We start from the raw sequence: 17034 nt of genomic DNA on the forward strand, positions 1-17034 counted from the left end.
TTGGACATGGTAACTGGAGGCCTGACAGTGGCCTCTGGTGTTGTTATGTGCAAAAGCCAATCCAGAGTCAGGGGCAGGTAAAATATTATACAGCAGTTTTGTAATGTAATTTGCAAGTGATCAGAGTATTGGAATTTCAAATCCTCTAATGGGACTTAAAAAAAAAGAAAAGAAAAATAAATAAAATTCAAGTTGAAAAATAATCCCCTTCCAGTCCTTTATTATTGGAAGAAAATGAAGAAATAATATATACTACACATAATTGGATGCATGTACAACAATGCGATATAGAAAAGGATCATATTACTTATCCAGCATGGTGAATGCTGTAAAAAAAAAAAAAAGAAAACACAATGCCAGAATTGTTGTTTTTGGTCACCTCCCAAAAATATGGTATAAAAAGCAATCAAAAAGTTGTTTGTGCCCCAAAATGGAACCAAGAAAATTATAGCCTGTCCTGCAAAAAAGAAGCCCTGATTCAGCTGCCTTTATGGAAAAATAAAATGTTATTGGTCTTAAAATAAGGTGACATGTAAAAAGATTTTTAATAAAAGATTTTATGATGCAAAAAAACTATCATTTTGGTATCATCGTAATCATAGCAACCCACAGAATAAAGTTATCATGTCATTTACCCTGCACGTTGAACCCCTTAAAAAATAAAAACATTTACAAAATTCATATTATTTGGCCACCTTGCCTCCCACAAAAATGGAATAAAAGGTGATCAAAATGTTTTGAGTGCCCAAAATGCAAAATGGCACCAATGGAAACAGAAGTACTGAAACATAAAAAAAAACCTATATAAATTTGGTTTTATCGTAATCATCCATAACACAAATAAAGCTATCGTGTTATATTATCCTACGTGGTGAACCCTATAAAGTATTAAAAAAAACAACACTTGCTTAAAGGGGTATTTAGATTATAAAAAGTTGTCCCCTATCTACAGGATAGTGGATAACTATTGGATCAGTGGGGGTCCTACCGCTGGGACTCCCATCAAACATGAGAACAGGGCCCCAAACCCAATAAAGCTCCCCCTGAAATGGACGGACAGCTGGTCAGAATGCACGCCGCTGTTCTATTAATTTTTATAGAGCGCTGTCGATATAGAATAACTTTTTGTAACCAGAATATCCCTTTAGTTGCTATTATTTGGCCATCTCACCTCCCAAAAATTGGAATAAAAGGTGATCAAAAAGACATATGTACCCCCAAAATGGTAGTATTTCAAACTACAGCTTGTCCCACGAAAAACTAGCCCTCACACAGCTGCCTTGATGTAAAAATAAAAATGTTATGGGTATCAGAATATGGTGACATAAGTGAGTAAAATATAAAAAAAAATACATAGATTTTGTATAATTTTATCAACCTAAATAATTATTATTAATTAAATTAATAATATCATTTATACTGCACATGTCTAAAAAAAAAACAACAACAAACAAACTGCAGAATCAGGGTAAGGGTACCTTCACACTAGCGTTTTTCTTTTCCGGCGCTGAGTTCCATCCTAGGGGCTCAAATCCGGAAAAGAACTGATCAGTTTTATCCTAATGCATTCTGAATAGAGAGTAATCCGTTCAGGATGCATCAGGATGTCTTCAGTTCAGTCTTTTTGACTGATCAGGCTTTTCAGAAAACCGTAGCATGTTGTATTTTTACCTCCGGCCAAAAATCCTGAACGCCGGATCAGGCCTTTTTCCCATTGACTTGCATTAACGCCGTGTGTTCAGTCAAACCGGATCCGGCTTTTGCATGTTAACCACTTAAGGACCACAGGTTTATACCCCCCTAGTGACCAGGCCCTTTTTTACAAATCGGCACTCCACAACTTTAGCGGTTTATTGCTCGGTCATGCAACTTACCACCCAAATGAATTTTACCTCCTTTTCTTCTCACTAATAGAGCTTTCATTTGGTGGTATTTCATTGCTGCTGACATTTTTACTTTTTTTGTTATTAATCGAAATTTAACGATTTTTTTGCAAAAAAATGACATTTTTCACTTTCAGTTGTAAAATTTTGCAAAAAAAACAACATCCATATATCCATTTTTCACTAAATTTATTGTTCTACATGTCTTTGATAAAAAAAAAATGTTTGGGTAAAAAAAAAAATGGTTTGGGTCAAAGTTATAGCGTTTACAAACTATGGTACAAAAATGTGAATTTCCGCTTTTTGAAGCAGCTCTGACTTTCTGAGCACCTGTCATGTTTCCTGAGGTTCTACAATGCCCAAACAGTAGAAAAACCCCACAAATGACCCCATTTCGGAAAGTAGACACCCTAAGTTATACGCTGATGGGCATAGTGAGTTCATAGAACTTTTTATTTTTTGTCACAAGTTAGCAGAAAATGCTGAATTTTTTTTTAAATTTTTTTTTTTCTTACTATGTCTCATATTCCACTAACTTGCGACAAAAAATAAAAAATTCTAGGAACTCGCCATGCCCCTCACGGAATACCTTGGGGTGTCTTCTTTCCAAAATGGGGTCACTTGTGGCGTAGTTATACTGCCCTGGCAATTTAGGGGCCCATATGTGTGAGAAGTACTTTGCAATCAAAAGCTGTAAAAAATGACCGGTGAAATCCGAAAGGTGCACTTTGGAATGTGGGTCCCTTTGCCCACCTAGGCTGCAAAAAAGTGTCACACATCTGGTATCGCCGTACTCAGGAGAAGTTGGGGAATGTGTTTTGGGGTGTCATTTTACATATACCCATGCTGGGTGAGAGTAATATCTTGGCAAAAGACAACTTTTCCCATTTTTCTATACAAAGTTGGCATTTGACCAAGATATTTCTCTCACCCAGCATGGGTATATGTAAAATGACACCCCAAAACACATTCCCCAACTTCTCCTGAGTACGGCGATACCAGATGTGTCACACTTTATTGCAGCCAAGGTGGGCAAAGGGGCACATATTCCAAAGTGCACCTTTCGGATTTCGCAGGCCATTTTTTACACATTTTGATTGCAAAGTTCTTCTCACACATTTGGGCCCCTAAATTGCCAGGGCAGTATAACTACGCCACAAGTGACCCCATTTTGGAAAGAAGACACCCCAAGGTATTCCGTGAGGGGCACGGCGAGTTCCTAGAATTTTTTATTTTTTGTCACAAGTTAGCGGAAAATGATGATTTTTTTTATTTTTATTTTTTTTCTTTCAAAGTCTCATATTCCACTAACTTGCAACAAAAAATAAAACATTCTAGGAACTCGCCGTGCCCCTCACGGAATACCTTGGGGTGTCTTCTTTCCAAAATGGGGTCACTTGTGGCGTAGTTATACTGCCCTGGCAATTTAGGGGCCCAAATGTGTGAGAAGTACTTTGCAATCAAAATGTGTAAAAAATGGCCTGCGAAATCCGAAAGGTGCACTTTGGAATATGTGCCCCTTTGCCCACCTTGGCTGCAAAAAAGTGTCACACATCTGGTATCACCGTACTCAGGAGAAGTTGGGGAATGTGATTTGGGGTGTCATTTTACATATACCCATGCTGGGTGAGAGAAATATCTTGGCAAAAGACAACTTTTCAATTTTTTTTATACAAAGTTGGCATTTGGCCAAGATATTTCTCTCACCCAGCATGGGTATATGTAAAATGACACCCCAAAACACATTCCCCAACTTCCCCTGAGTACGGCAATACCAGATGTGTGACACTTTTTTGCAGCCAAGGTGGGCAAAGGGGCACATATTCCAAAGTGCACCTTTCGGATTTCGCAGGCCATTTTTTACACATTTTGATTGCAAAGTACTTCTCACACATATGGGCCCCTAAATTGCCAGGGCAGTATAACTACGCCACAAGTGACCCCATTTTGGAAAGAAGACACCCCAAGGTATTCCGTGAGGGGCACGGCGAGTTCCTAGAATTTTTTATTTTTTGTCACAAGTTAGCGGAAAATGATGATTTTTTTTTTTATTTTTTTTTTTTCTTTCAAAGTCTCATATTCCACTAACTTGCGACAAAAAATAAAACATTCTAGGAACTCACCATGCCCCTCACGGAATACCTTGGGGTGTCTTCTTTCCAAAATGGGGTCACTTGTGGCGTAGTTATACTGCCCTGGCAATTTAGGGGCCCAAATGTGTGAGAAGTACTTTGCAATCAAAATCTGTAAAAAATGACCGGTGAAATCCGAAAGGTGCTCTTTGGAATGTGTGCCCCTTTGCCCACCTTGGCTGCAAAAAAGTGTCACACATCTGGTATCAACGTACTCAGGAGAAGTTGGGGAATGTGTTTTGTGGTGTCATTTTACATATACCCATGCTGGGTGAGAGAAATATCTTGGCAAAAGACAACTTTTCCCATTTGTTTTATACAAAGTTGGCATTTGACCAATATATTTATCTCACCCAGCATGGGTATATGTAAAATGACACCCCAAAACACATTCCCCAACTTCTTCTGAGTACGGCGATACCAGATGTGTGACACTTTTTTGCAGCCTAGATGCGCAAAGCGGCCCAAATTCCTTTTAGGAGGGCATTTTTAGACATTTGGATCCCAGACTTCTTCTGGCTCTTTAGGGCCCCTAAAAAGCCAGGGCAGTATAAATACCCCACATGTGACCCCACTTTGGAAAGAAGACACCCCAAGGTATTCAATGAGGGGCCTGGCGAGTTCATCGAAAAAATTTTTTGGGCATAATTTAGCAAAAATTATTTTTTTTTTGTTTTTTTTCTCACAAAGTGTCACTTTCCGCTAACTTAGGACAAAAATTTAAATCTTTCATGGACTCAATATGCCCCTCAGCAAATACCTTGGGGTGTCTTCTTTCCAAAATGGGGTCAGTTGTGGGGTGTTTGTACTGCCCTGGCATTTGAGGGTCTCCGCAATCATTACATGTATGGCCAGCATTAGGAGTTTCTGCTATTCTCCTTATATTGAGCATACAGGTAATGAGATTTTTTTTTCCGTTCAGCCTCTGGGCTGAAAGAAAAAAATGAACGGCACAGATTTCTTCATTCGCATCGATCAATGTGGATGAAAAAATCTCTGCCCAAAAAAAAAAAAGGAGGGGAAAGGCGTCTGCCAGGACATAGGAGCTCCGCCCTACATCCATACCCACTTAGCTCGTATGCCCTGGCAAACCAGATTTCTCCATTCACATCAATCGATGTGGATGAATAAATCATTGCCGGGATTATTTTTTTTTTACATACAAAGTGTTTGCCAAAGCATAGGAACGCCGCCTCCTCCTCAGCTCGTATGCCTCGGCAAACGTATCTGTTACTGCAGAGTAGAAATCTCGTCTTGCAGCGCCGCATACACCGACTTGCGTGTAATCTGACAGCAGCGCAATGCTTCTGTCAGAATGCACATCAGTGCTGCAGCTGCTTGATCGCTTGGTCCACCTGGAAGGTAAAAAAACAAAAAAACAAAAAAGAAAAAACCAGGCCGCAACGCAATAAATTTTATTAACATTAACTTTAGAGAACATTAACTTTTCTAAACTTTTGAAACAGAACAATAACTTTTTTGCTTACCGGTGATTTTTTCTTTTTTTTTTTTTTTTTTTTTACCTTTATTGGACAAACCTCTCCTTCCCCATGGGACAATGTGCAAAGCGCAAATCGCCCAAACATGTGGCGAAGTGCATTATGCACTTTGTCCCAGGTGAAAGGAGAGGTTTGTGGCAGCTCTGTGTGAAAGGGGCCTAAGACCCCTATGTGCCTGTCCTGTGTACGCAATCCCTATGCTAATAGTGTACCTGAGTGTGGAACTTGCGGAAACACTCCCCTATGCATAGGGCAGGCTGATCAGGACAGTCAGGACAAAAAAAGGTGGTGTCACGCCTTATTCCACCCCTGCTACAGACACGACATCTTTTTCTTGTGGAACGTTGAGTTGGGGTACCAGGATAGACAGACGGGAAGTGTCTGCCATGTAGCCGGCTCACTACATCAGGGCCTTGGGGCACGGACCCTCCTGGATACAGGATTTCCGAAATGATCTCTTCCTGGAATTTTAGGAAGGATCCTGTTCTCCCAGCCTTACTGTAGAGAACAAAACTATTGTACATCGCCAATTGGATCAAATAAACAGACACCTTCTTATACCAGCGTCTGGTTCTGCGGGAAACTAAATATGGAGCCAACATCTGGTCATTGAAGTCCACCCCTCCCATGTGAAGGTTATAGTCGTGGACAGAGAGGGGTTTCACAATGACTCCAGTTGCCCGTTCAATTTGGACAGTCGTGTCTGCGTGAATGGTGGACAGAAGGTAAACGTCCCTCTTGTCCCTCCACTTCACCGCGAGCAGTTCTTGGTCACACAAGGCAGCCCTCTCCCCCCGTGCAAGTCGGGTACTAACGAGCCGTTGGGGGAAGCCCCGGCGACTAGGTCGCGCGGTACCACAGCATTGAATTCCGACTATATGTAAGTGCCGAAAGAGGGCCACGCTTGAGTAAAAATTGTCCACGTATAAGTGGTACCCCTTGTGGAATAAGGGTGACACCAAGTCCCAGACAATCTTGCCACTGCTCCCCAGGTAGTCAGGACATCCGACCGGCTCCAGTTTTGAGTCTTTTCCCTCATAGACCCTAAAACGATATGTATAGCCTGTGGCCCTTTCACAGAGCTTATACAGTTTGACCCCATACCGGGCGCGCTTGCTGGGGATGTACTGTTTTATGCCAAGGCGCCCGGTAAAATGTACTAGGGACTCGTCTATGCAGATGTTTTGATTAGGGGTATACGCATCTGCAAATCTGGATGACAAATGGTCTATGAGGGGCCGAATTTTGTGGAGCCGGTCATAAGCAGGGTGGCCTCTTGGATGACAGGTGCTATTGTCCGCGAAATGCATAAAGCACATGATGACCTCAAAACGTGCCCTAGACATTGCAGCAGAGAACATGGGCATGAAATGTATTGGGTCTTTAGACCAATATGACCGCAATACATTTTTTTTTGTTAGACCCATGCTGAGGATAAGGCCCAAAAAAATTTTAAACTCGGAAACTGTGACTGGTTTCCACCGGTAAGGCTGGGCATAGAAGCTTTCCGGATTGGCGGTAATAAACTGTGTGGCGTAGCGGTTGGTTTCAGCCACAACTAGGTCATAGAGATTCGCGGTGAAGAACAGCTCAAAAAACTGAAGGGCCGATCCTAAATGAGCCGTCTCCACGCGAACTCCAGACTGGGCGGTGAAAGGGGGCAGTACGGGTGCGGCGGAATCAGGGGATTGCCAATTAGGATTTGCCAGCACCTCTGGGAGACTAAGGGTTCTACGGACCTGTGAACGCGGTGGCTGTGACGGGGGAGTTATTGCACGTGCCACCGTACCAGCTGGAACTGCCCTTCTGGTGCTCGCCACTTCACCAGGGACTACGGCAGTGCTGGTAGAAGGTCCAGGCTGTGCTGCGCTGCTGGTGTATGCCGCACCATAAACAAGATCAGCGCTAGCACCACTCTGCTGCAAATGAGGATCATCATGCAGGGTAGGCAGAACTCTTACATGGGATCGGGTACGTCTGGCCGTAGCAGGGACCTCTACCTCGTCATCCTCACTAGCCGTTAGAGTGCCACTGCTGTCTACAGGTTCATATTCTGAACCACTGGATTCAGCGGATAAGGCGTCCCCATCGCTTTCATCCATCACGGTCAGAATCCTGTAGGCCTCTTCAGCGGAATACCCCTTGTTTGACATTTTGGGTTCACTAAATTTAGGGGGTATTCCTCTGAGACTACCCAGGAAAAAGAGCAAACCTGCTTAGTAAAAAGGAGTGCTTGCGAAGTAAAGCTGCGATCGCTAATAAAGATCCAAAAAGCTCAAAAGTGATCTTTTATAGCGGCGCAGCGATTTTACGGTTTTTGCAGTGATCAGAAAAAAAAAAATTCTGTCACTGCGGTTGGGCGGACTGAACGCAAGTGTGCGCACAAGATCAGGCCTGATCGGGCGAACACTGCGTTTTTTGTAGAACCTAAGGTGACCCTAATGTACTTATATAGATCTGATTGCGATCAGTATTGATCACTTACAGATACTATATAGTACTAGTGCTGATTAGCGACAGCGATGACGCTAATCAGCGACTAATCGGTGACTGCGGTGCGGTGGGCGCTAACTACCTAACAAGTAGCTAACTACCTGGCGGTGATAAGGGACCCTAACAGGGGGGGTGATCAATGACAGGGGGGTGGATAAGGGGGTGATCAGGGTGATCAGGGTGTCTAATATGGGTGATCAGGAGCTAAATAAGGGGTTAAATAAATGACAGGGTAATATCTAATGTGTAGTGTGGTGTTTGGTGCTACTTACTGAGCTGCCTGTATCCTCTGGTGGTCGATCCAAGCAAAAGGGACCACCAGAGGACCAGGCAGGAGTTATATCAGACGCTATTTTCAAAATAGCGTCTGACATAACCATTTCATTGGCCGATTCAAAAATCCACAGCCTGCCAGCCAATGATCGCGGCCGGCAGGCTGCAGATGAACTTGTGAACTGCGCACTCCTGTGAACGCACGCTCCTGTGAGCGCGCGTTCACAGGAAATCTCGGCTCACGCGAGATGACGCCAATCGGCGTTAGTGTGACCTGGGAGCGCCGCAGAGATGACGCCTTTCGGCGTTAGTGTGACGGGAGGAGGTTAAACCAGAAAAATGTGAAAAAAAGTTAAAGCCCATAAATGGCGGATCCGTTTTTTCCAATGCATTTTTTCATTGTGATCAAAATCCTGATCAGGATTCAAATGTAATCCGTTTTCACACGTTTTTCCGGATCCGGCGGGCAGTTCCGGTGTCGGAATTGAACGCCGGATTTAAACAACGCTAGTGTGAAAGTAGCCTAAAATCTGATTTAAATAGAAAATCAGACAAGTTAAAAACTTCCTAAATGTCATTTTGAATACTTTGAGGGGTACAGTTTTGTGTAGGATTAGTATTATATAGGTTTTCTAATTTATCCTTTTAAAATTCCTTGAGAACTGAATTGGTCCCTAAAAAAGTAACAATTTGGAAAATGTCTTGAAAATGTAGAAAATTTTTGCTAAACTTTTAAGCCTTCTAAATATCCAAAAAATGTAAAAGGAGTTTTAAGAAAAGTCAGTGTAAAGTATAGATATGGCAGAGGCTAATTAACTAATTTGTGTGGCATGACTATTTCTCTTACAAGCAGAATAATTTAAATTTGGAAAATTGTAAATTTTTTAATTTTCAGTGAATTTCAGTTTTTCTAATAAATAAACCCAAAACTTTTTGATCAAAATTTACCACTAACACAATGTACAGTATGATATGTCACAAATAAAGCTATCAGAATCGCTTGAATCAGTAAAAGCATTCCAAAGTTATTGCCACATGAAGGACACACGTCATATTTTGTAAAAAATGGGTCTGCGCCCTGAAGGCAGAAGTTGGCTTCGTCCTGAAGGGGTTGACATTTTATGTATTATGCTCTCAGTCTGTGATGTACGGCCTCTCCCATTAATGGCATGTACAAAAAGTCCAAATACACCTGATTTACTGAAAGAAAGTATGTGTTGTGCCTGACATCAGCAAAACTGTAATTCTGCTTAAAAGGAACCTGCACTGGACGGACATAGTCACATTTACGGTATCTTACAGGTGAATTAGTCAACTAACCAGAGGGTGCAGTTTCAGCCATTGAACGATTTCCTGATGTGACCATCAGTACATAGACCCCAGATGACATGCAGATGAGGTACATAGAACACCATGTGGGTACCCTAACCACAGTGCTTTCAGTAGGCCACCATTCAACTATAAAATAACCCATTATCCAAATATAAACATAAAGCTTTGGTGTCTCCTGTGTCAGCAATCATAGACTGTTACAACGCTCTTCTTCCTGTTCTTGTACTAAGTGGCATTAAAGAAGTCCACCAGATGATCTGTGTGTGAGTACTCCCTGACAATGGATGGGGCACTCTATAATGACACCGTATATGATGCACTCTCTTTCTGACACTGTACCTGGAGTACTTGTCTACCTCTGAGTATGTGATACTCTCTGACACTGTATAAGTTTTAGACTTTGAATGACACTGTATTTGGGGAACTCTCATTCTGACACTGTGTATGGGGCACTCTTGTGCTGACTCTTATTTGGGGCATTCTCTTGCTGACACTGTACATGGAGTACTCTGTTTACCACTGTGTAAATGTTACTCTCTCACGGACACTGTATATAGGGCAATCACTTTTTGTCACTGTCTTACTGGCACTGTATTTGGGTACTCTCTTTCTGACACTGTGTACGGGGCACTCTCTTGCTGACACTGTATTTGGGGCACTATCTTTATAACACTGTGTATGGGTACTCTCTTGCTGATATTGTGTTTGGGGCACTGTCTTTCTGACACTGTATATGGGACAATCTCTTGATGACTCTATTTAGGGAACTCTCTTTCTTACACAGTGTATCGGGCACTCTAACTGACTTTATTTGGGGCACACTCTTTCTGACACTGTATTTGGGGAACTCTCTTTCTGACACTGTACATGGAGTACTATATGTGGTACTCTCTGCATGACACTGCATATGGAGCGCACTTTTTTGACACTGTATATGGGACACTCTTACTGGCATTGTATTTTGACACTCTCTTTCTCACTGGGTATGGAGTACTTTCTGTTTTACACTGTATATGGGACACTATCCACATGACACTGTGTTTAAGGCCTTATTCACATGTCCATGATGACGTCTGTGACAACACAGTGTTTTCATCCGTGAAGAGTGTTGGTCCTAGTGTCCGTTTTATGCCCTCTGTGTGTTATCAGTTTTCCATATGCACTTCTAGGCTGAGCATCTTCCACCAAGCGAAAGCCCCTGAAAGAACACTGATGCCCTCCGAGTTCTGTCAGTGGGTTTTATGGCCCTATAGACTTGTATGGGCATGCTTGGTCCTCAGCACAGATCAAAGCATATCTCTGTTGTATTTCCACTGACCACTGATGTGTGAAAAAACACAATAAAGTCAATCGATCTGTATGTGGTTAGTGAGGAACACAGAGAGCACACACCCATGCTTCTTTTTCAATGTGTTTAAGTCCTAACACTATATATACTGTAGGGGGCACTGTGCATGGGCTCAGTCAGGCACTGCTTTGGGGGTCCAGGTTGTTTATAATCAAGGCATGGTCAGTATCTAACAGAAGGGCATTCGTGCAAAAAGAAACTAATTTTTGAAAACTATGATACCTCCCCACATATATCGCACATGCACACGCACACCAATAACACACGTACATACATACTAGATTCCTATTCCTGTTAAGAGCATTAGACTTTTCAAACATGTAGAACATATCAATATGAGATTTGCGAAATATTCTTCATACATGACCCTGAAACCTGACTGTCCAGGAGAATCATCCTGTATGTGACATAAGGCTGGACAGACCCTTCATTGTGCTTCTATAAGTAGCCCAAATACCATGCATTACCAAATACCATAGATAAAAAATTTTTCATTTTTTTATCTCTTATAAATGAGCGGATATAGGAAAAGGCTATTTATTTTATTTTTAATTTCCATTTTTATTTTCACACTTTTTTTTATCAAGTCCCACTTGGATCTTGAAGATCCAGTGGAGCTGATGGCTGTACTATACTTTGCAATGCTCTTGCATTGCAAAGTATAATACTGTCAGTTTTAGGCCTCATGCACACGACTGTTGTTCTGGTCCGCATCTGAGCTGCAGTTTTTGCGGCTCGGGTGCGGACCCATTCACTTCAATGCGGGCTGCCACTGCCACCACCTGCCTCATGCTGCCAACAGTTCAACTGAGACCAAAGTCCCAACTCCAACCAGCCCCCAAAACACGCAAGGGCAGGTGGTGGGATGGGCCAGGGATGACTAGTGGGTGGAATTAGGGGGCCCAATTCAGATACTTGCTATGGGGCCCAATGATTTCTATGTAAGCCCCTGTCTGCACCTGTTCTGTGTTTAGAGCCACATCTGGTTTTGGCTAAAAACCACTGATGGAAATCATTGACTGCGTGAATAGGGCCTCTTGCACACAAACGTGTTTTTTTTCCGTTTACAGGCCGTTTTTTACGTTCTGTATACAGAACCATTCATTTCAATGGTTCCGCAAAAAAATTTAATGTACTCTGTATGCATTCCGTTTCCGTTTTTCCGTTCCGTTGAAAGATAGAACATGTCTTATTATTGCAAAAACACAAATGCAATCGCACTCTGCAACCAGCACTCTGCCCTGCCTTTATGCTGGATGTTGAATAAGGCATTGGTGTACATTTTGGCCAAAGCGTAATAAGCCACTCACCACGTCAAGGTCGCCTCTATGAGTGGTCCTTAACACTAGTTCCTACCTGTTATGGGCCATGACAGCCACACAAAGTCCAGGGAGCACAGGTACAGCATGCACGCCAGGCACACTCTGCTTTTAACCCCGTCCGGTGCCATAATAGCTTCCATCGGATCCAGGGATGCAAGCACCAACATGCATGCTGAGCCCACTATATACTTCTCCTGGAGCCAAATGGCTACTGGTAAGCTCAGTCTTATTATTGCCCGCAAATCACGTTCCGTGGCTTCAATCAAGTCAACGGGTCCGCAGAAAATATGGAACACATACGGAAATGCACCCGTATGTCTTCCGTATCCGTTCCGTTTTTGCTGAACCATCTATTGAAAATGTTATGCCCAGCCCAATTTTTTCTATGTAATTACTGTATACTGTATATGCCATGCGGAAAAACGGAACAGAAACAAAAAACTGAACTAAGGATCCGTGAAAAACGGACCACAAAACACTGAAAAAGCCATATGGTCATGTAAAAGAGGCGTAAGGCATTAGCCTGGTGCCACACACAGTTTTTTGGTAGTTTTGATGCAATTTTTTTAGCCAGTCAGAGGTCAGAAGTGGATCCAGCAGGACGGAAAAGAACAAGTCCTTACTTTATATTTTTCATTTACTTCCAGCCCACTTCTGGCTTTGGCTCAAAAAATTGCATCCAAAAAAGCTGCGTGTGACAACTGTGACATTACCCTTATGGAGTCGCTGTTATAATTCTTTCATCTATCCTTGTAGACCCATCTCCACCATGGCTTAAAGATTTTGTTCTGTCTGAGCGACCCAAGACGTTTCATGGTAGGCAAATGTCAGTAAAAATCAAAGTCTCATGTGCTTACCTGGGAAGAATAGTCCTCCTTGCAGGAGCTGTGTAAGGAGCGGAGACAGTCACGTTTGTGCACCTGTCTCTTTACCTGCCGTATAGTACAGTCTGGGTGTACGGTGGGTGGAGCACTAGATTTCTCGCTGTCTACACTTTGTTTTTGCAGCTCTGGGCTACATATAACTCACACGACTCCTACCACATGCAGATTTCCACCTGAGATCAGTCGCCCCCTGCTGTCTAGCAGATATAAATTACATCAGACTCTCTTCATTTATAGACAGTGGCTCAGATTTACTAATGTGTCTGTGCCAAAAATCTGTTTACAAAGTGGCACAAATGGGCCTGCGCCACTGTAAGAAATCAGCAGGTCCAGGCTTAAGCCATCTTTTGGATGCTTAACATACCTGCCATCACAGCTCCCACATGAGTTCTCACTAGGGATGAGCGAATCGACTTCGGTTGAAACATCCAACGTCGATTGATTCACATAATACTTGTTTTGAATACTGTACGGAGTGAGTGCTTCGTACAGTATTAGAATGAATTGGCTCAGATGAGCCGAAGTTATTGCTTCCCGAAGTCTCGAGACTTTGCGTAATAACTTCATGAATTAATTTCTACTGTAAAAAAACTTTTCCCAAATTTGGAACCGAACCCGAGTTTTTTTTACAGTAGAAATTAATTTATGAAGTTATTATTCGCAAAGTAGTAACTTCGGCTCATCTGAGCCAATACATTCTAATACTGCATGGAGCGCTCGCGCCGTACAGTATTTAAACTAAGTATTATAGTTATAGTCATCCCTATCACCCAGCTTTTCCGCGCTCCTGAATGACAGATCTGTTTATCACTACACAACTAGCAGGGCCGCACCTGCCCACGTTCCCTCTGATAGGCTTCAGACCTAGTACCTGTTGCCTATCATAGGCCAGAGGAGGCAGCACGATGACATCATCATCATCTCGCCGCCTGAGGCGGCAGCCTACAGCACGGGACACAGACTGGAAGAGGCCTGCACCAAATCGCTGACAGTCTCATGAAGGTAAGTATATGTGTTTATTTTTTTCACACTATGCTATTTTGGTAAATGTGGGCAAAGGGGCAGAGAAGCACTATGGGGGGCATCTACTGGGGGAACTGTATAGGGGAATTTTATTCTGCCACAGATTATGGGTCCACTATGAGGAAGGGGGCAGAGAAGCACTATGGGGGCCCTATATAGGGGAATTTTATTCTGCCACAGATTATGGGGGCACTATGAGGAAAGGGGGAGAGGAGCACTATGGGGACATCTAATGGTGGCACTATATAGGGGTATTTTATACTGGCACACATTGTAGGGGCACTATGGGGACATTGGCTCTACTGGGGGCACTAAAAGGGGGGTATTTGTGTACTGGTACACAGTAGGGAGCATTGGAACACATTATGGGGGCATCATGGGGACATTGGTTCTACTGGGAGCACTAAGAGGAGGTATTTTCTGCACTGGCACTCAATCGGGGCATTTTTGTACTGACACAACACGAGGGCATTTTTTGTACTGGCACACATTATCGGTAATTTTTTAGTACTGGCATACATTATAAGGGGGTGTTTTTTTATTCTAGTGCACATTATAAGGGGACATTTTTGTACTGGCTCAAATTAGGTGGCATTTTTCTACTTCACATATTATAAGAAGATTTATTACTACTGGGGGTATTATGGTGAACTTTATTACTACTGGGGGAACATGATTACTATAGTATGGGCACCATGGGTACATTATTGCAGCATTGCACAGTGGGGACATTAGTACTGTCGGATCACTGTAGGGTCACTATTCTTACTAAGTGCACTCTGGCAGAGAATTATTACTATTGGTGGGACATTGGGGCACGCTATTACTGTGGGAGGCACCCTGGCACAGTATCAGCTTAGCACAATTATTTTTGGGGGACATTATGTTTACACCATTAGTGTCAAGGGCACTATTTGCTGGGCGCAGTTATTTTTAGGGCACTGCTTGCCAATAATGATTGAAGGGGCACCAGAAAGTCTAGGTGCACCCCTGATAACTAGGTAGAATTGTTTTAAAGGGGTTTGGGAATGCTTGGTGACAGGCACATATGGCCATCATTCCTACTTCAACAGGTATGGCCACTAGGGTTGACACCTTTCCCAACCAAAAATGCCCCCAAGTTTACAAAGATAAAAAGTTATTTCACAGGAATAGTTTGATTATATTTTTTGCCCCTTTTTAAAATTAAACAAAATTTTCTCTGTTTATATTGGCTTAATATTGATGACCTATCTTCAAGATAAGTCATTAGTGTCAGATTGGTTGGGGGTCAGAAACCCAGCACCCCTGCCGAGTTTTTTGGCGCTGATTTTGGAGTGTTTCTGCTTCAAAATCAGCTCCAAAAACGCCTCAAAACAGCCTCTCATTCATTTAAATGGGAAAAAGGACTTGCTTTTTTGTTTTTTTAACACGTGCAAAGACTCATGCACACAAATGTCCGTGTCCATTCCATTTTTTTGGCGTCCCGTATGCGGAACCATTCACTTCAATGGGGCCTCAAAAAAACATAAATGACTCTACGTGCATTCCGTGTCCATATGTCTGCATGACCGTTCTGCAAAAAAATTGAACAGGTCCTATTATTGTCCATATTACGGACAAGAATAGGATCTTTTTATTATGGGCCGGCTGTTCTGTCCTCAAAGTGTGGAATGCAAATGGCTGGTATCTGTATTGTGCAGATTCACAATTTGCGGGACGCAAAACAACAATGGCCATGTGCATGAACCCTAAAAAAGAAGCAGCATACTCTATCTTGAGACAGACTCAGCGCTGAATCTCCCATTGAAAGGAATAGGAAGCAGAAAAAAAACAGCTCCATTTAAGTCTATGCATATTTTGTGCATTTTTGGTGCCTAGGTCCCTACTCATCTGATATGGATAACCTATCCTAACCTATCAATATTAACCCACTGCACAATTTCTGTAATATAAAATGATGCGCCGGCCTCATGTGTGAACAGGTGTAATGGATGAGTTTTTATGGAGAAAGCCAGGAGAGTCCATCCCCTCCACCTATTTCACTGTTGCCCCTGACCCATGTGGCCCTATGTAGGAGCCCAGTTTACCCTGGCTTGTCATAGTGGTTTGTTCTGTAAAACTAACAGAAGATGATTTCTGGCGACCGTCAGTTCAAGAAAATATCAGTTTTGACAGAAACCTTCTCCATCTGTCTGAAATCTATGAAATCTTTCTCTCTAGTGATAGTCGATAAAGACTAGAGGATAAACGTGTGGATTCCTCCATAAGGTCCAGGATCCCTCCCCATGCTATAAACCGACTGGTATTTCTCTTTCAAAATGTATTAGGGTTAAAACCAGATGGGCGGAACATGGTGGATGGATCAAACATAGCCGCTGGATTTGCAATAAGGGACAGGACCAGTGGCGTAGGGATCGCCATAGCAACCATAGCAGTGGCTATGGGGCCCTACTCCACTGGGGGCCTGTCCGGACCGCATTAATTTTATTTTATTTTTTTATTAACACACACAGGCACTGGCAGCCAGGCCCGCCCGCCCGCCCGCCCAGTGTAGTGGGCGGGGCGTGGGCGGACAGTCCGCGGCTCGGGCCTTGCTGGGGATTGGGAAACAAAGGAGTAGTCAGGTCATGTGCTCCGCCTCCTTGTCTCAGACTCCCGGCGGCCGGCGTCGTAACGTCACTCACTCCGACGTCACGCGCCTGCTCCGCCTGCTTCTAAAGTGGGAGGAGCATGCGCGTGCGGCGTGACGGAGTGAGTGACGTCACGCTGCCGCCGGCTGCCTATTTTGAATGTGAAGAGTGGGAGCCTGCCTGCCTGCCTGCCCGCCCGTGCCCAGTGTGCCTAACTGCCCATGCCCAGCAGG

The 17034-nt window shown here is 43.1% G+C and overlaps 1 protein-coding gene across 10 annotated transcripts in view; it reads right to left on the reverse strand.

Moving 5' to 3' along the window:
• The window catches only part of BCAS1 (brain enriched myelin associated protein 1), a 144841-nt gene extending 131606 nt beyond the window's left edge, over nucleotides 1-13235 (reverse strand). For all 10 annotated transcript variants that reach the window (XM_044298749.1, XM_044298744.1, XM_044298750.1 and 7 more), the window contains exon 1: nucleotides 13140-13235. The gene's annotated coding sequence lies outside the window, so the exon portion shown is untranslated. The remainder of the gene's footprint in view (nucleotides 1-13139) is intronic.
• Nucleotides 13236-17034: the final 3799 nt, after the last annotated feature.

The sequence above is a fragment of the Bufo gargarizans genome, chromosome 6 (genome assembly GCF_014858855.1).
Source record: "Bufo gargarizans isolate SCDJY-AF-19 chromosome 6, ASM1485885v1, whole genome shotgun sequence".
Taxonomy (NCBI): domain Eukaryota; kingdom Metazoa; phylum Chordata; class Amphibia; order Anura; family Bufonidae; genus Bufo; species Bufo gargarizans.